This window comes from Eurosta solidaginis, chromosome 4, assembly GCF_040869045.1.
Source record: "Eurosta solidaginis isolate ZX-2024a chromosome 4, ASM4086904v1, whole genome shotgun sequence".
NCBI classification, from domain to species: domain Eukaryota; kingdom Metazoa; phylum Arthropoda; class Insecta; order Diptera; family Tephritidae; genus Eurosta; species Eurosta solidaginis.
Window position 1 is genome coordinate 202,085,777 of NC_090322.1, and position 19,416 is coordinate 202,105,192.

The following is a 19,416-nucleotide window of genomic DNA, read 5'->3' on the forward strand; positions in this document are numbered from 1 at the left end:
TTTTGGAAAACACAAAAACCTGATATTTTAGTAAATAATAAACCTAGAGTGTTGAAATTTGACACGTGGACTGATATTGAAACTCTGGATGAAAGTTTGGAAATTTTGTTTAAAATGGGCGTGGCACCGCCCACTTATGATAAAATCAATTTTACAAATATTATAAATCATAAATCGACAAGTAAGGAAGGTTAAGTTCGGGTGTAACCGAACATTACATATTCAGTTGAGAGCTATGGTGACAACATAAGGGAAAATAACCATGTAGGAAAATGAACCGAGGGAAACCCTGGAATATGTTTGTATGACATGTGTATCAAATGAAAGGCATTAAAGAGTATTTTATGAGGGAGTGGGCCATAGTTCTATAGGTGGACGCCATTTAGGGATATAGCCATAAAGGTGGACCAGGGGTGACCCGAGAATTTGTTTGTACAATATGGGTATCAAAAGAAAGGTGTTAATGAGTATTTTAAAAAGGGAGTAATCCTTAGTTCCATAGGTGGACGCCGTTTCGAGATATCGTCATAAAGGTGGACCAGGGGTGACCCTAGAATTTGTTTGTACAATATGGGTATCAAAAGAAAGGTGTTAATGAGTATTTTATAAGGGAGTGGGCCTTAGTTCTATAGGTGTACGCCTTTTCGAGGTATCGCAATAAAGGTGGACCAGGGGTCACTCTAGACTTTGTTTGTACGATATGGGTATCAAATGAAAGGTGTTAATGAGTGTTTTTAAAAGGGAGTGGGCCTTCGTTCTATAGGTGCGCGCCTTTTCGAGATATCGCCATAAAGGTGGACCAGGGGTGACTCTAGAATAAGTTTGTACGATATGGGTATCAAATTAAAGGTATTAATGAGAGTTTTAAAAGGGAGTGGTGGTAGTTGTATATGTGAAGGCATTTTCCAGATATCGAACAAAATGTGGACCAGGGTGACCCAGAACATCATCTGTTGGATACCGCTAATTTATTTATATATGTAGTACCTGCCAAGATTTTAAGGGTTTTTTATTTCGCCCTGCAGAACTTTTTTCATTTTCTTCTACTTAATATGGTAGGTGTCACAACCATTTTATAAAGTTTTTTTCTAAAGTTATATTTCGCGTCAATAAAACAATCCAATTACCTTACCATGTTTCATCCCTTTTTTCGTATTTGGTATAGAATTATGGCATTTTTTACATTTTTCGTAATTTTCGATATCGAAAAAGTGGGCGTGGTCATATTCGGATTTCGTTCATTTTTCATACCAAGATAAAGTGAGTTCAAGTAAGCACGTGAACTAACTTCATTAAAGATATGCCGATTTTTGCACAAGTTATCGTATTAACGGCCATGTGGAAGGACAGACGGACGACTGTGTATAAAAACTGGGCGTGGCATCAACGGATTTCGCCCGTTTTCACAGAAAACAGTTAACGTCATAAAATCTATGCCCCTACCAAATTTCAAAAGAATTGGTTAATTTTTGTTCGAATTATGGCGTTAAAAGTATCCTAGACAAATTAAATGAAAAAGGGCGGAGCCACGCCCATTTTGAAATTTTCTTTTATTTTTGTATTTTGTTGCACCATATCATTACTGGAGTTGAATGTTGACATAATTTACTTATATACTGTAAAGATATTAAATTTTTTGTTAAAATTTTACTTTAAAAAAAATTTTTTTTTAAAAGTAGGCGTGGTCCTTCTCCGATTTTGCTAATTATTATTAAGCGTACATATAGTAATAGAAGTAACGTTACTACCAAATTTCATCATGATATCTTCAACGACTGCCAAATTACAGCTTGCAAAACTTCTAAATTACCTTCTTTTAAAAGTGGGCGGTGCCACGCCCATTGTCAAAAATTTTACTAATTTTCTATTCTGCGTCATAAGTTCAACTCATCTACCAAGTTTCGTCGCTTTATCTGTCTTTTGTAATGAATTATCGCACTTTTTCGGTTTTTCGAAATTTTCGATATCGAAAAAGTGGGCGTGGTTATAGTCCGATATCGTTCATTTTAAATAGCGATCTGAGGCTCAGAAATCTGCATACCAAATTTCATCAAGATACCTCAAAATTTACTCAAGTTATCGTGTTAACGGACGGACGGACGGACGGACATGGCTCAATAAAATTTTTTTTCGATCCTGATTATTTTGATATATGGAAGTCTATATCTATCTCGATCCCTTTATATATGTACAACCAACCGTTATCCAATCAAACATAATATACTCTGTGAGCTCTGCTCAACTGAGTATAAAAATCGTTAAACCTATCGTAACAAAATTCGGCAGGGAGGTTGCCTTTACTATAAGGAATGCTTTGAAGAAAAACTAACGAAATCTGTTTAGGACCACGCCCACTTTTATATAAAAGATTTTTAAACGGGTCGTGGGCGAATAAAATAAGCTATAATTTAGCAAAAAATAGTTTTGAATCAATGATATCTCACTTATCAAGTTTTATTGGAAGAGGAAATGGGGAGACATTTTTTTTTTTTAAACGGCCGGTGTCACGTGTTATGTAGAAAAGTAATTTATCAGAAATGAAATATACAATTGAAGCTCACGCTGAGTATATAATGTTCGGTTACACCCGAACTTAGACACCTTTACTTGTTTTTTTATATACTCAGCTGAGCAGAGCTCACTGAGTATATTAATTTTGTTCGCATAACGGTAATCCGTAACGGCATAAACTAATCGAGATAGATATAGACTTCTATATATCAAAATGATCTGGGCGAAAAAAGAAATTCATTTAGCCATGTCCGTCCGTCCGTCCGTCCGTAAACACGATAACTTGAATAAATTTTGAGATATCTTGATGAGATTCGGTATTTAGGTTCCTAGACACCCATTTCAGATCGCTATTTAAAATGAAAGAAATCGGACCATAACCACGCCCACTTTTTCGATATCGAAAATTTCGAAAAGCCGAAAAAGTGCGATAATTCATTACCAAAGACGGCTAAAGCGATAAAACTTGGTAGGTGAGTTGAACTTACGCAGAATAGAAAATAAGTAAAATTTTGGAGAATGAGCATGGCACCGCCCACTTTTAAAAGAAGGTAATTTAGAAGTTTTGCAAGCTGTAATTTGGCAGTCGTTGAAGATATCATGATGAAATTTGGCAGGAACGTTACTCTTATTACTATATGTGTGCTAAATAAAAATTAGAAAAATCGGATTACGAACACGACCACTTAAAAAAAAAAATTTGAAAGTCAAATTTTAACAAAAAATTTAATATCTATACAGTATATAAGTAAATTATGTCAACATTCAACTCCGGTAATGATATGGTGCAACAAAATACAAAAATAAAAGAAAATTTCAAAGTGGGCGTGGATCCGCCCTTTTTCATTTAATTTGTTTAGGATACTTTTAATGCCATAAGTCGACCAAAATTTACCAATCCTTGTGAAATTTGGCAGGATCTTAGATTCTAGGACGATTACTGTTTTCTGTGAAAGGGGCGAAATCGGTTGAAGCCACCGTCGTCGACCGTCTGTCCTTCCGCTCGGTCGTTAACACGATAACTTGAGCAAAAAACGATATATCTTAACTAAACTTAGTTCACGAAACTATCTAAACTCACTTTATCGTGGTATAAAAAATGACCGAATTCCGACTATGACCACGCCCACTTTTTCTATATCGAAAATAACGAAAAATTAAAAAAATCTCATAATTCTATACAAAATATGAAAAGAGTGATGAAACATGGTAATTGGATTGGTTTATTGACGCAAAACATAACTTTGGAAAAAACTTTGTAAAATGGGTGTGCCACCTACCATATTAAGTAGAAGAAAATGAAAGGGCGAAATCAAAAGCCCTTGGAATCTTGGAAGGATAACTGTTCATGGTATTACATATATAAGTAAATTAGCGGTACCCGACAGATGATGTTCTGGGTCACCCTGGTCCACATTTTGGTCGATATCTCGAAAACGCCTTCACATATACAACTACCACCACTCCCTTTTAGAATACTCATTAACAACTTTCATTTGATTCCCATATCGTACAATCACATTCTAGAATCACCCCTGGTTCACCTTTATTGCGATATCTCGAAAAGGCGCCCACCTATAGAACTAAGGCCCACTCCCTTTTAACATACTTATTAACACCTTTCATTTGATGCCCATATCGTGCAAACACATTCTAGAATCACCCCTGGTACAGCTTTATGGTGATATCTTGGAAAGGCGTCAACCTATAGAACTAGGGCCCACTTCCTTTTAAAATACTCATTAACACTTTTCATTTGATACCCATGTCATACAAACACATTCCAGGGTTACCCTAGGTTCATTTTCCTACATGGTGATTTTCCCTTATTTTGTCTCCAAAGCTCTCAGCTGAGTATGTAATGTTTGGTTACACGCGAACTTAGCCTTCCTTACTTGTTGTTATTATACTGACTTCACCTGTGGTTTTTTTGCGTGATTGTAGTACCAAAATTTTATTCTTATTCGAATCTGTCTATTATTTGTTGCTGCAACCGAAATATTATTGTACGAACGTGACTAGAATATATAAGTTCCTATTGCTTATATGTAGCTTTGTATGAATGGAAATAGCTTTGCTTAAGTCTGGAAATTTTATAAGTAGCGTTGCTAAAGTAAATAAAGTACTTGATTCAACAGTTTAAAAAAGAGATGTACTTATTGTGGTTTACTGAGTTTTTCATTTGTTTGAACAATTTTATTTAAAGGAATATTTCTTTCACTCAATCAGATTCCTTCGAATTTCGTTAACACCTGTACCTTTTTCATATAACCTACATACAAACATACTTATATATCTATTTATTTTAAAAGCATAATCCCGCTATAAGGCTGCACAATTTATGGGGAGAGCAGCTGAAAGCTTGGAAGTTAATTTTGCATAATTTAAATTTTCTATTTTCGTTACTTCTTTAACATTGCGCGCTATGTAGATGAGTTTTTTTTACACTTTACTACGCACTGCTCTTTGTTAACACTCTTTGACCTTTAGTAAATTCGTTTTTTTTTTTTTTAATTGCATGGATCTCTTTTTTCATTGCCGTTACAATTATGTGAGTGCGTCAAAAGTCCCTTATTGGACTGTTTGGGTTTTTCTAAGCCAAGCAAGTGTATTTGGTCTATGATTTTACTCATTTCTCTTTTGTTTTCTTTCTTATTATATTGCAGTTGCCGTGGTGTGATGGTAGCGTGTTCCGCCATCCACACCCAAGATTCAGCGTTCAGGCCGCGGGTAAAACAATATCAAATTTTTAGAAACAAGTTTTTTCAATTAGAAGAAAATTTTTCTAAGCGAGGTCGCCCTTCGGCAGTGTTTGGCAAGCACTCCGAATGTATTTCTGCTATGAAAAGCTCACAGTGAAAACTAATCTGCCTTGCCGAGGCCGTTGGAGTCGGCATTAAACAAGTAGGTCCCGTCCGCCAGTTTGTAGGAAAAATTAAAAGGAGCACGACGCAAACTGGAAGAGAAGCTTGGCCTAAAATCTCTTCGGAGGTTATCACATATTTGAACAAAAATACAAAGCTAATACTTAAAAGATGAACTAATTTGAAAACAATTCACAGCGAACATATATATTAACTGCACTTTAAATCTGTTAATTATGTTTTAGGTTAGGTTGAACTGGACGGTCCATGAGAACCTCACATAGACTGAATAAGTCCGTAGTATCACCAAAAATTTGTTTTAACGACCAAACTGAAAAACCCTATCAAAAACCAGGACCTATGTTATAAAATAACTCCGTCCTCTTTGCAAATACTAAAAGCTTCCTAGGACTTAAGCCACTTTGCTGTTTCTAGATCTGACAGCTGTATCACTACTAATAGCTGGAGTCTTAGCCTGGCAAGCGCAGGGCACGAGCACAAAACGTGCTCGATCGTTTCCTCCTCCAGCCGGCACTTCTTACATCTGCTATCACTGATCAAGCCTAATTTAAAGGCGTGTGACGCCAGAAGGCAGTGTCCAGTCAGAATACCCGTCATTAGTCTACAGTCCTACCTTTTTAATGATAGAAGCAACTCTGTTAGTCTAAGGTTGTAAAACCTATACATAATCTTCGACACTTTACAGCCCCGCGCTTGAACCCACGTTTTTCCTGCTTGGTCATGTGCACCTCTCGCCTTCGCTTTTTCTCGCCCAGTCTAATTGGGATGTCTGCGGGTCAAGCTTCAAGGGATGCGCCCTTTGTAGTTAGTTCATCTGCTTTTTCATTCCCATCTATTCCCGTATGTCCTGGCACCCAATATAGATGTATACTCCTCCCTGTTCCGATTCTCTGCAGGGACTGCTTACACTCTAACACGCATTTAGATGCTGTGCTATGCGAGATTACTGCCTTAATTGCTGCTTGACTGTCAATATAAAAGTTAACACGATTGCAGCTTGGGCTATTATGTGTTACAACCTGTTAATTTTTTGTCACACCTTAAAATTTTACAATCATCATTTTTTCATAACGCGCCTAAAGAAGTATAACTTCAAAAATAATATGAATTAGCATTCAAGTAAGTGGTGTTTGTTTGTTGTGTTTTTGTTGTAGCAGTGCTTCGCCCCATCCAATAGGTGCGACTAGTCAAAAATTGTCATCAATATTCTCTAAAGGGAGTCCGGGGAAACATGCAGTTTCAACAGTGGTGGACCAGGGAGGAAGGAGTGTTAGAGAAAAAGAGGCGTTGCTTCCAACTTGAAAATGAAAAGATGATTGTTGTTATGTGGGACACGTTACAAGCATGATATTCATTATGTATGTCGGTGTCGATTCTAGACAAGTTACGGTTTAACCTGTTACGGTATCCACATCAAAGTTGAGTTGAGGGACGCGCGTCTACCAGGGAGATCGGTTTCCTCTGCTGCTAGTTTAGGGTATTTGATTTAAAGAATAGGGTTCGACGAGTAATTGCTGGCGTTCCGATGCATTTTTGTGGATATCTCTGAGTGTGTTCGTATTTTTTTTTTTTTTTTCAACATATTGCTGAGTTATCAGGTGCCGTATATCCTCAGAAGGTTTGGGGAGATGACTTCTTAAGTCCCTGGAGGGCGGGGCTTCTTCATTCAGATGTCTGTTACGATGCTCAGGTTTCTGAGCAGAAACTGTTTAACACCAAACTTCTCTTCCTCATGGGGAGTACATTCGCCTCACTGTGTAAATGGTGTTCAGGGGGTATTTGTTTCAACTGAGTTAGTGTAACAACTTGTATTTTTCCAGCTGTTTATTCCCAAGCAAATAATTAACAAATTATCAAACAAATCGCTTCTTAACCAAAACTCAATATTTCATGTGGTTAACTTATTAATTAGTATCATAAATTGTGTGCTTAACTAAACATTTTCGCACACATATACATGTATCTATTTGCATATATATATAAATATACGTGTGTGTAAAGTTGTTATGTATGTACGTATAAGCTTATTGTGCAGTAGAGATCTTGGTTCTTGGAGATTGGCTTACAGGACGGCGATGGTTAAAATAAAAGGGTGGCAGAAATCAGCCTATATGCGCGATATTAATGAAAATAATTGTCGAATCTCCTTTACCGGCACAAGCTTACTTAACCTATCCAAGTGAGCAGCTCGAAAGTATAGAAATCCTACGAATAACAGAAGACGCTAGATGCAACATAAAGAGTTGCAGATAATATGTCCGCACGACCGGACGAAGTACCCGATATAGCCCTTAAGTCAGTGATTGGGTCTAAATTATCAGTATTTATGGCTTTTCTCAACGCCTGTATCCAAGAAACGGTTTTCTCCCGCTCATAGAAACCTCAAAAACTGGTCCTTTTACTGAAACTTGGTAAATTGACCTACCGCCATCCTCAAACAGGCCAATTTGTATGTTGGATTTTATAGGAAAGATTTTTGAGCGTATTATTAGTAAGCGTCTGCAGCAGCCCCTGGAAAGTCCAGGTGGCTTGTCAATTCGAAATCATGATCCAAGATAGACGTGATACAAAAATTTGTCAATATAGCCTGCGAAGCTACGACTGGAGGTCGTAATAAAAGGAAGCTATCTGCACTGACTACTTTGCCTCAAAATATCGCGTATCGCTTAAAATTTAAAAATTTAAGGAGTAGCTCCTTGCGGAGGGACTGTCCTTCATTCACTTACTCCAGAGAGGCTTCGAACGTAACCCCAGTCTTAGGTGCTTTCAATGCCAGCTTAACGTTGATTTCACATCACCTAATACACCAAGTTATTAAAACAAAACACTTAAAGGAAAGTTATATAATAAACCTAAATTCTAACTTTGCATAATTTTCTAAAAAAAAAAAACAATAAAGAGCAATGAATCCAAATAAAATGACCCAAGTTGAGCATGTTTTCAAATTCTTCTCAAGTTGTTAAAAAACCAAGTAACCCGAAAAAGGTAAAAATTTTAATAAGCGAAATCAGTGATACAAAATTCTTTATGAGGTTTCAGAGGTTTGAGTACTGCTTTAAAATTATTCTCGCCTCATACATAAGTTGACGATGTTGGTGGGGGCATCCGTTGATACCTCTTTCGATCATATCGGACCAATTTTCGACATGAACAATAAACGACCTAAACAGTCATAAATGAGTAGAAAATTTAGTATAACCCCAAACGGCGTTTATCGGCGACATATACCTCTAGGTGGACACATGAACAGAACATTTGAGGGTAGTGCGCTGCCTCAAATTCCAGCAAAAAAAGTTCAATGTTTAGAGTAACCTAGGTTTCCTGCATGAAAAAAAGTATTCTTAAAATAATAACAAGTAAGTAAGTATATGGTGAAGTATGAAGCTTCAATCTGATAAATGGAAGAATATATGACAAAAATCCTCTTTTCTGAAAAATCGGTTATGTGGGGGATATATGCTCTATAGGCCTGATCCGACCGGTTCCGATAAACTTCTAATCGGACACCTAAATATACCCGCTCACCAAATTTTATCAAGATATCTCAAAAATTGAGCCACTAGATTGCATACAAATAGACAGATGGAGAAACGGACATGACTAAATCAATTCAGTTCTTCATTCTGATCATTTCGGTATACTTATTGGTGGATGTATCTATTTTCCTTTAAGGACTTGCAATTTTGAGATTCTCGATGAAGTTAATATACCATTTAATTTTCATCAAATGTATAAAGATAAATTATGCATAAAAATATTTTTTTTTTCGCTCGAGCCTATACAAGGGAATCACAATATAGGCTAATTAGCTGCCACAAAAATTTATACAGTCCAATTTACCTATTTATCACAATAACAGTAGATTATTACATATTGGTAAGTAACGTGATTATATTGTTAATCGTTTGTAAGGCTGTATTACTTTACAGAACATATGTTTAATTAAGTATTAGTACCTAATAGTTACTACTAGAATGAGCCTACATACATTTCTAATTTATATACCCACGCACCAAAGAAGAAGAAGAACATAAATATATCTCTGCAACACCTGCCTCCAACAAAGCATACAAAACCATTTGCATAACCATAGCTTGCTCAGCTTTCAATATTATGAACATTTACATATGTAGTTGTGTAGCATATATTTAGGCGTCTTAGCGGCAGGCAGTTTGGGCTGTGTGAAAAAACAATTGTAATGATGCTTTTCGTATGTTGATTTTTCAGTATTTGTAATCAACATATTTTTATACTCAGCGTGCTTTGCACACAGAGTATATTAACTTTGATTGGATAACGGTTCGTTGTATAGGTATAAAGGAATCGGGATATATATAGACTTCCATATATCAAAATCATCAGTGTCGAAAAAAAATTTGATTAATCCATGTCCGGCTGTTTGTTAACACGATAACTTGAGTAAATATTGAGATATCTACACCAAATTTGGTACACGAGCTTATCTGAGTCCTGGTATTGAAAATGAGCGAAATCGGATGATAACCGCGCCCACTTTTTATATATAAAACATTTTGGAAAACACAAAAAACCTGATTATTTAGTAAATAATACACCTAGAATGTTGCGGACTGATATTGAGACTCCTGATAAAAATTTGAGAAAATTGTTTAAAATGGGCGTGGCACCACCCACTTGTGATAAAATTAATTTTACAAATATTATTAATCATAATCAAAAATCGTTAAACCTGTCTTAACAAAGTTCGGCAAAGAGTTTGCCTTTACTATAGGGAATGCTTTGAAGAAAAATTAATGAAATCGGTTAAGCACTACGCCCACTTTTATATAAAAGATTTTTAAAATGGTTGTGGACGCATAAAATAAGCTATATCTTTACAAGAAAGAGCTTTATACAAATGGTATTTCATTTCCCAAGTGGATTTATAACAATAAATAGGAAAAATTTCAAATTAAAAAAAAAAAAAAATGTGCGTGGCACCGCCACTTATATGACTAAGCAATTTTCTATGTTTCGGGAGCTATAACTGGTAGATAAAATAAACGGATTGTAATAAAATTAGGTACACAAATTTTCCCTATAGTTGAATATATTTCTAGTAAAAATGGACTGGATCGATTAAAGACTACGGCAACTTAGATATAAAACAAGTTCAAAAAGGTCGTAGACTAGAATAATAAGCTACAACTAAGCAAAAAATAGTTTTGAATCAATGATATTTCACTTATCAAATTTTCTTGGAAGAGGAAATTGGGAGCCATTTCTTTTTAAACGGGCGGTGCCACGTGTTATGTAGAAAAGTTATTTATCTGAAATGAAATGTGCAAAAGAAGCTCACGCTGAGTATATAATGTTCTGTTACATCCAAACTTAGACACCTTTACTTGTTAAACGGATTTATTTTGGTTGAATTGACAGGCTGCACGGCCAGTGCTTATTTTGTAATTAAAGTTTAAGTAACTTCCCGACAAGCTACAAGCTTGAAACTTGGAATATAGTTCAGAACCCGATGACAATGCAATAATAGGAAAAAAATCACCGCTAGGTGGCGCAAGGATCGATATATCCACAAAAATCCTATTTGTGGTCCGATTTGGCTCATATTTGGAAATTATATTTCACATACAGAAATAGAAACCGCTTTAGTAAAAAAAATTCACGCTAGGTGTCGCAAAAATTGAGATATTCAAAAAACTAGTACTTGTCTGTCCGATTTGACTCTTTGAACAAATATTATATACAGGCCGGTAGAAGTGACATCAAAATACTTTGAATCACATAAATTCAAATTTTGTTAGTTACATTTCAGTATAAAAATGCATGTCTCGTTAGAGGAGACGCCAAAATACTTTGGAGCACATAAGTTCAAATTTCCTAGTGAAATTTCAGTATAATATAATAAATAAAAAAATAAAAATGTTTAAGTTAAACGGTTTTATTGAAAACAAAACTTATATTAAGTAGTAATAATACTAAAAACTAGAAAATAATTAGGTAGGTCCTAGGTACTAGTCGTCACACTCCTCATCAATCTAGAGCGTTGATCAGACAATTAAATACTGGGCACGTGAAATGTCTAAAAATGTGAGGCTTAGCATAACCTTAATAAGGTTCAGTTAGTCTTACTTATGACTATCAATAGAAATTTGGCGCGTCCAACGCTTTTATTTAATTGTCTAATCAACGCCCTAGATTGATGAGGAGTGCGATGACTAGTACCTAGGACCTACCTAATTATTTTCTAGTTTTTAGTATTATTACTACTTAATATAAGTTTTGTTTTCAATAAAACCGTTTAACTTTAAAATTTTTTTTTAAATATTTTGCATAAACTTTATAATAGAAATAATTTAAGCTATACACGCAACTTTTTTAAGCTTCTCACATTATTGGATAATTTTTGTCCCGGCAGGTTTCAGCATCTATTTTTTCGCACTTATCTCTCATAGCGCCCATTTTCTTGGTGATAAATGGCTGCGCGTTATCTATTAAATGTTTGAAGCATTTCGTTTTATGATTTAGTTGTTGGTAGCAGCAACAACAGTCACAGTAATTATCACAGCTGTATGATTTAGCTGACTGATGTTGCTAGGCTCTTTCGCTTAGTCAGCTTAACAGACTTTATTATGTGTCTTGCCGTTATTGTTTTTGTTAAGCCGTAGCTGCCATTGCTTATACACCATGCACAGGAATTCACACATAAACACATACACCCTTAATAGCTTAACCTCGGTGTTTGTTTAATTTTGAGCTGACGCCCATTGTCAATATTTAATTACTTTGAATTCTCTTCAGGGGAACGGTCATCATTTTCGTCAAATTTAATTGTAATCTGTTTTTTTTTTAATATTGTTGTAATTAACGATGTTTTTTTTTTTAATTCTGGGATTAAAAGATGGAAACTGAACAGGTCTGGTATAAACTTAGCTGAGAAAGAAAGGAAAGTTAAAAAAAATTCGGTCAATGAACTGAACCCATAAACATTAAGTAAGTAATTGGCAAACCAAAAGAGGCTGCAACTGACGAAGAACTGGAGAAATTCAATAAAAAAAAAAAAAAAAAAAAATGCAATAAATGTAAGGCGCGGTAAACCTCCGAAGAGATTTTAGGCCGAGCTTCTCTTCAAATTTGCCTCGTGCTTCTTTTTAATTTTTCCTCCAAATTGATGGGATGGGACCTACCTGTTTTATGCCAACTCCGAACGACATCTGATGAGTTTTCACTTAGAGCTTTTCATGGCAGAAATACACTCGGAGTACTTGCCAAATCCAATAAATTCCTACCAAATATGCTTAGAACTGCGATTTAGAGAGCTTACGCTCTAGGAAAATTGAGTGGAAAAGTGAAGCCACTATGGCGTACCAAGGAGCTACATTTTCTGATAGGAAAGTAAAAGATATGTTTAAACTGGTAAGGGTAACCGAAAGCGATGCGTGAAGAGACGAGTATAGGGTTCCGTAGAGGATCTAAAAGCATAAAATTTACATAGTGAAGAGGCTCGTAGGAAATTTTCGGTGCGGGCATCGAGCGTTTCAACGAAATAGCGCGACTGTGGAAAGTGGGAGAAGAGATAGGATGAAAGATCGGCGTGTCTCGAAACATGTAGTCCAAGTATTTCTTTGTTTGAAAAAGTTTGTGATAATTAAAAATTTTTTTTTTAATATTCCTATATTTATTTCATCTTGTTTTAAACTATTTGATTTTTTTTTTTTAATTTTAATTTTATTTTATGTATTTTTTATTTCTTTTCATAGAATTTAATTAAACTTTTGTTTTTTTATCAATTTTATTTCATTTAATTTATTTTATTTTATTTTATTTTATATTAATTTATTTTATTTTAGATTATTTTGTTTTTTTATTTTTATTTTATTATAGTACTGATTTTGGAGAACACTTGCGCAAACTCTGAAATGTACTTCTTCATCAGCAGCTGAGTTTTCAGCTAAAAATCAAAATTTTTTTAATGATTTATTTATTTTTTTTTTATTTCTTTTATATTATTTTACTTTATTTTATATTTTATTTTTTTCTATAGATTTTAGAGAAAAATTACAGAGTTTTCGACTAAAACTCTTAAACTCTAAAATTTTATTTTATTTTCCTTCAATTTTATTTTATAAAAATTTTTTTATTTTAATTTTATTTTTGTTTTTTGTTTGTTTAATTGTTTTGTTTGGTCTAACTTTTTAAATTTATTTTTTTTTTTTTGACTTCATATAATTTTATTTTATTTTGTTTTATTTTACTTTATTTTATTTTATTTTATTTTATTTTATTTTATTTTATTTTATTTTCTTATTGATATTAGAGAACAATTACGAACTTCGCGCTAAGTTGCACTTGTCCATCAACTAAATTTTCGAGAGCTGAGTTTTTAACAAAAAAACTTCAACATTATTACTTCATTCTTATGTAAATGCCCTTATCCACTCAGTCATACGAATACGCCGCTTCGCGCTTGTAAATTATCGTTTTTGTTGCTACATAACTGGGTACATAAGTGTACTAGCTGTTTTTATTCAAATTGTGTGGAATATTTTGGATGGATTTTTACCAGCGCGTTGTTACCAATGCTTCCGCTGTTCACTATTATATCAAAATCATTTATATGTATTTAGCTTTGTTTTATTTTATTCCATTTTTTTATTGTAATCAATATATGTAAACACATCTTATTTTATTTCATTTAATTTATTTGAGTTTAATTTAAATTTTTTTAATTTAATTTGATTTAATTTAATTTAATTTAATTTAATTTAATTTAATTTAATTTAATTTAATTTAATTTAACTTAATTTATTTGATTTTTACTTTATTCGAGTTCTATTTTATTTTATTTTTTAATTTATTTTATTTTATTTTTATTTTTTTTATTTTATTTTATTTACATTTAGTTCGATATACTTAATTAATCTTAATTCGTTTTAATTTTATTTTAATCTATTTTATTTTATTTTATTTTATTTTTATGTTTTAATTCAATGTGTAATAAATCATTTGTATTTTATTTTTTATAATTGGTTTTATGTTATTTTGTGCTAAATTACTACATTCTCCTAACAATTTCATAATTTCTTAACACTTCACTTTCAGCATATGTGCGTGCAAATCCTTCTTTTATTTTTAGCCATTCTTCAACTTCAAGTTCATCCAATTTGTTTTTGTTTTTCGCACACAAATATTTTCTTCCGTTAATCACATCTTTCACTTTGGAGTTCGCGTCTTCAACTGATTAGAAATGTGTAAAATGCGCGCGTTATCAAGCAATTCCTAGTCAAAATTGCCTTTGTCCTTAAGCGGCCTATGTATAACGTTATCATGGTCAGTGCAGCATAAACTCTGCTAACCTCGCAAAATTGGTCTAAACTCTGTTAGTGACGACTTTGATGTCCTTTATTTAAGTTTTTCTAGTAGTTCTCCATATTCAGCGCTCTCTTTGCTCATGCGCCTAAAATCTTAATTCACCAGTTTTCCTGCAATAAAACAGCTGTTTACTATTACGGTAATTTTTACGTATACACCTGTGTATGTCGTAGACAGCGGCCCAGTATCAAAACAAACCATTAAAACAATGATATTTATTTGCATGTCTGTATATGTATATGTGATTATATAGCAGAAAGAATTTCATTCACAGTCTTGATTAGTAGTAAAGCGAAGGCGGTAAGAGTAGGATGCAGACTTTTTTTTCCAACGCCTGTACGAGTATTTCCGTTATTTATGTATGTATGTAACTGGCTGTTTTGTTTACATTTGCCTATTTGCATACCTGCCACTTGAGAATTCTAATTTTGCGCTTATTCAAAATGCCACGTCTACATTATCAACTCTCCCTCAATTCTTCGTCATAGCATTACTTGTCTGTTCCCAATGACTTTATTACGTATTTGGAGGTCATATGGGAATTATCCTGCGACCTTAATTTTCATGGTTTAATGTTGCAGCTATTGAATGGATTTTATATTTTAATGCAACAACTTGCTTTTTTTTTGGCAAAAGTTACTATTACAACATGCAAATGTACTTGTCTCAACTGAGGCAAGAAAAGGTTTCATTATTTGGCTTTTCTTAAAAAAATTTTGAATTATGAAGAAGAATTTGATATAGGTAAATAAATTTTATTGAGGTAGTCATATTTCTATGTTAAAGAAAAGGGTACATATTTATGTCAAATTGAAAAGTCTCAAAGTGGTCCCACTGCATTGGTATACTTATCCGTTCATTTTCAACTATATATACAATATCAGAATTTATGCTATAAAATAACTGTGTTATATTGCCAAATTATGTACATGCTCTAGAAACTTCCTATTTGCTGTTAACCATTTGAATACGGTCTCATTTATAAGAGCTCAACGCCTTATACTGTTGGGCCCATCCTGAAGTTTCCACAACTACTACACCTAACCTGACCTAATTTGTGTTCGTGTGATGCCAAATGAAATTGTACTCTAAAAACATACATCTTGAAGTGAAAATATTGTAAGACTTCTGTTGCGTACTATAAAGTGCTAATTTGGCATCTTAAATAATTCCTAGTTTTTTATACTCAGTTGAGCAGAGCTCACAGAGTATATTAAGTTAGATTGGATAACGGTTGGTTGTACATATATAAAGGAATCGAGATAGATATAGACTTCCATATATCAAAATAATCAGGATCGAAAAAAAATTTGATTGAGCCATGTCCGTCCGCCCGTCCGTCCGTTATTACGATAACTTGAGTAAATTTTGAGGTATCTTGATGAAATTTGGTACGTAGGTTCCTGAGCACTCATCTCAGATCGCTATTTAAAATGAACGATATCGGACTATAACCACGCCCACTTTTTCGATATCGAAAATTTCGAAAAACCGAAAAAGTGCGATAATTCATTACAAAGACCGATAAAGCGATGAAACTTGGTAGATGAGTTGAACTTATGACGCAGAATAGAAAACTAGTAAAATTTTGGAGAATGGGTGTGGCACCGCCCGCTTTTAAAAGAAGGTAATTTAAAAATTTGCAAGCTGTAATTTGGCAGTCGTTGAAGATATCATGATGAAATTTGGCAGGAACGTTACTCCTATTACTGTGTGTACGCTTAATAAAAATTAGCAAAATCGGAGAAGGACCACGCCCACTTTAAAAAAAAAATTTTTTTTAAATTAAAATTTTTACAAAAAATTTAATATCTTTATAGTATATAAGTAAATTATGTCAACATTCAACTCCGGTAATGATATGGTGCACGAAATACAAAAATAAAAGAAAATTTCAAAATGGGCGTGGCTCCGCCCTTTTTCATTTAATTTGTCTAGGATACTTTTAACGCCATAAGTCGAACAAAAATTAACCAATCCTTTTGAAATTTGGTAGGGGCATAGATTTTACGACGTTAACTGTTTTCTGTGAAAATGGGCGAAATCGGTTGATGCCACGCCCAGTTTTTATACACAGTCGTCCGTCTGTCCTTCCGCGTGGCTGTTAACATGATAACTTGAGCAAAAATCGACATATCTTTAATGAACTTAGTTCACGTGCTTACTTGAACTCACTTTATCTTGGTATGAAAAATGAACGAAATCCGACTATGACCACGCCCACTTTTTCTATATCGAAAATTACGAAAAAGGAAAAAAATGCCATAATTCTATACCAAATACGAAAAAAGGGATGAAACATGGTAATTGGATTGTTTTATTGACGCTAAATATAACTTTAGAAAAAACTTTATAAAATGGTTGTGACATCTACCATATTAAGTAGAAGAAAATGAAAAGTTCTGCAGGGCGAAATAAAAAACCCTTAAAATCTTGGCAGGTATTACATATATAAATAAATTAGCGGTATCCAACAGATGATGTTCTGGGTCACCCTGGTCCACATTTTGGTCGATATCTGGAAAACGCCTTCGCATATACAACTACAACCATTTACTTTTAAAACTCTCATTAATACCTTTAATTTGATACCCATATCATACAAACCCATTCTAGAGTCACCCCTGGTCCACCTTTATTGCGATACCTCGAAAAGGCGTCCACCTATAGAACTAACGCCCACTCCCTTTTAAAATACTCATTAACTCCCTTCGTTTGATACCCATATTGCACAAACGAATTCTAGAGTCACCCCTGGCCCACCTTTATGGCGATATCTCGAAAATGCGACCACCTATACAACAATCACCACTTCCTTTTAAAACCCTCATTAATACCTTTCATTTGATACCCATATCGTACAAACGCATTCTAGATTCAACCCTGATCCTCCGTTATGGCTATATCCCTAATTGGCGTCCACCTATAGAACTATGGCCCACTCCCTCATAAAATACTCTCTAATGCCTTTCATTTGATACACATGTCATACAAACACATTCCAAGGTTTCCCTCGGTTCATTTTCCTACATGGTTATTTTCCCGTATGTTGTCACCATAGCTCTCAACTGAGTATGTAATGTTCGGTTACACCCGAACTTAACCTTCCCTACTTGTTTTTTTACAATGTTTCTTCTGTAGGATTACGCCTTCCAGATATGGGAAATCCTATTCGAGAACTTATACTTCCTACTTAACTAATTCGGATCTATGTTTCGACGTCAAATGCCCATAACTCTAGAAGTATTCATGGTAGATCATTGAAATTCAGTAAGGAGTTATATGATGTCAATTCCTAACACCACCAAGAAAATTTTGGGTGAGGAAGAAAGGGGCGTGGCAACTCGATTACGAATGGAATACTTCATACTGCATATCTGTGGATGCAGTAATGGTGGAATAATTAGAATTGGTAAGAAGCTATATGACCTTAAGTCCTAACTGGACCTGTAAAATTTGGAGATAAGAAAAAAGAGGTGTGGCACTATCCCTACAAATGCGATCTTTAAGTACTATGACTGCCGTACAAACTTGAGCAATTATAGCACCAAAGAATTGACTGCATAGCTGGGTTTGGTTGTTATTCCTTTTGAGCGTTTAGTACTTTTTGGGGCTTGTAATATTGAGTATTGGGATTTTTGGTTGCGCCGGAAAAACATCTCAGATTTCCTGATGTAAGCTCAAAGAGAGAAATCGTTGTAGCAGTTGCTTCCACAGGAATTGCGGATACACCTTTGTGTGGTGGATGCAAACCTCACTTTGTATTTAAATTTGCACAGTCTCGGCTAATTAACAGTCGCTGTAATCGTCAGATTGAACCATTAAGGCCTTGAGGGGTTGTTATCATCCAATGGGTTATGCTTTTCTCTTACTTGCTGGAGATTTCCGACGAATTCTGCAAGTTATTGTGAAAGAAACACCCGCCGATTAAGTTAATGCGTGCTTAATGTTGTCATATCTATGGCATCGCGTACATAAATAATCTCTTTCTACAAGTATGAGAGCGCATTTTGGTGGAGAAACTTCAGCAGAAGCTCTTGCTAACTATTTTATGAAATCGGTCATGGGAAAATTCCTATTTTTGCGAACTTGTGATATCACCTGAGGCTTAAATAGCAAGTGTATTTCGGCACGTTTAGTCTAATTATACAAATTATAAATAGCATCGCGAAGGGGAAAATTTGGCACCTAAGAATGAGCATGTTAATATCATTAATGCCACAATCCAAGCAAAACTACCGGGGGTCGAGAAATCTTATCAATCTATTAACACAGTCGTCGATGAATTCCAAGCTGTGCGTTATACGGTTGAGTTTCTTAACTCTTTGAATTTATTTGAAGTTCCTCTTCCTCGATTGATCCTTAAAAAAGGATCATAATATATATGCTTCGTAATTCGGATCCTGCGAACTTATGTAGTGGAACAAGGATTATCATGACAAACTTTTACCGAGTATCATTGAAGCATTAATTTTATCGGTAAATTTTGGAAACATCAGTGTTTCCATTGATACCGACAGATATTCAATTTCCTGTACCTATAACTAAAGCTCTAATACAGTTATTAGTTGTAGCAGGAGTAAGTCATTGCCAAATCATGTTTCACCCATGACCAATAATACGTAGCCTGCTCCAGCGTTGGCGCATCGAAAAATCTTTTTATTTATACCACAAG

At 34.3% G+C, this 19,416-nt stretch overlaps 1 protein-coding gene across 11 annotated transcripts in view; it reads right to left on the bottom strand.

The window, feature by feature from the left end:
- The window catches only part of LOC137248932 (probable G-protein coupled receptor B0563.6), a 232,513-nt gene extending 217,920 nt beyond the window's left edge, over nucleotides 1-14,593 (bottom strand). For 8 of the 11 annotated variants that reach the window (XM_067779929.1, XM_067779928.1, XM_067779924.1 and 5 more), the window contains exons 1-2: nucleotides 13,933-14,593; nucleotides 11,744-12,302 (exon numbers count right to left, since the gene is read on the bottom strand). The gene's annotated coding sequence lies outside the window, so the exon portion shown is untranslated. The remainder of the gene's footprint in view (nucleotides 1-11,743; nucleotides 12,303-13,932) is intronic. The other 3 variants (XM_067779925.1, XM_067779918.1, XM_067779919.1) reach the window with 3 other exon arrangements.
- Nucleotides 14,594-19,416: the final 4,823 nt, after the last annotated feature.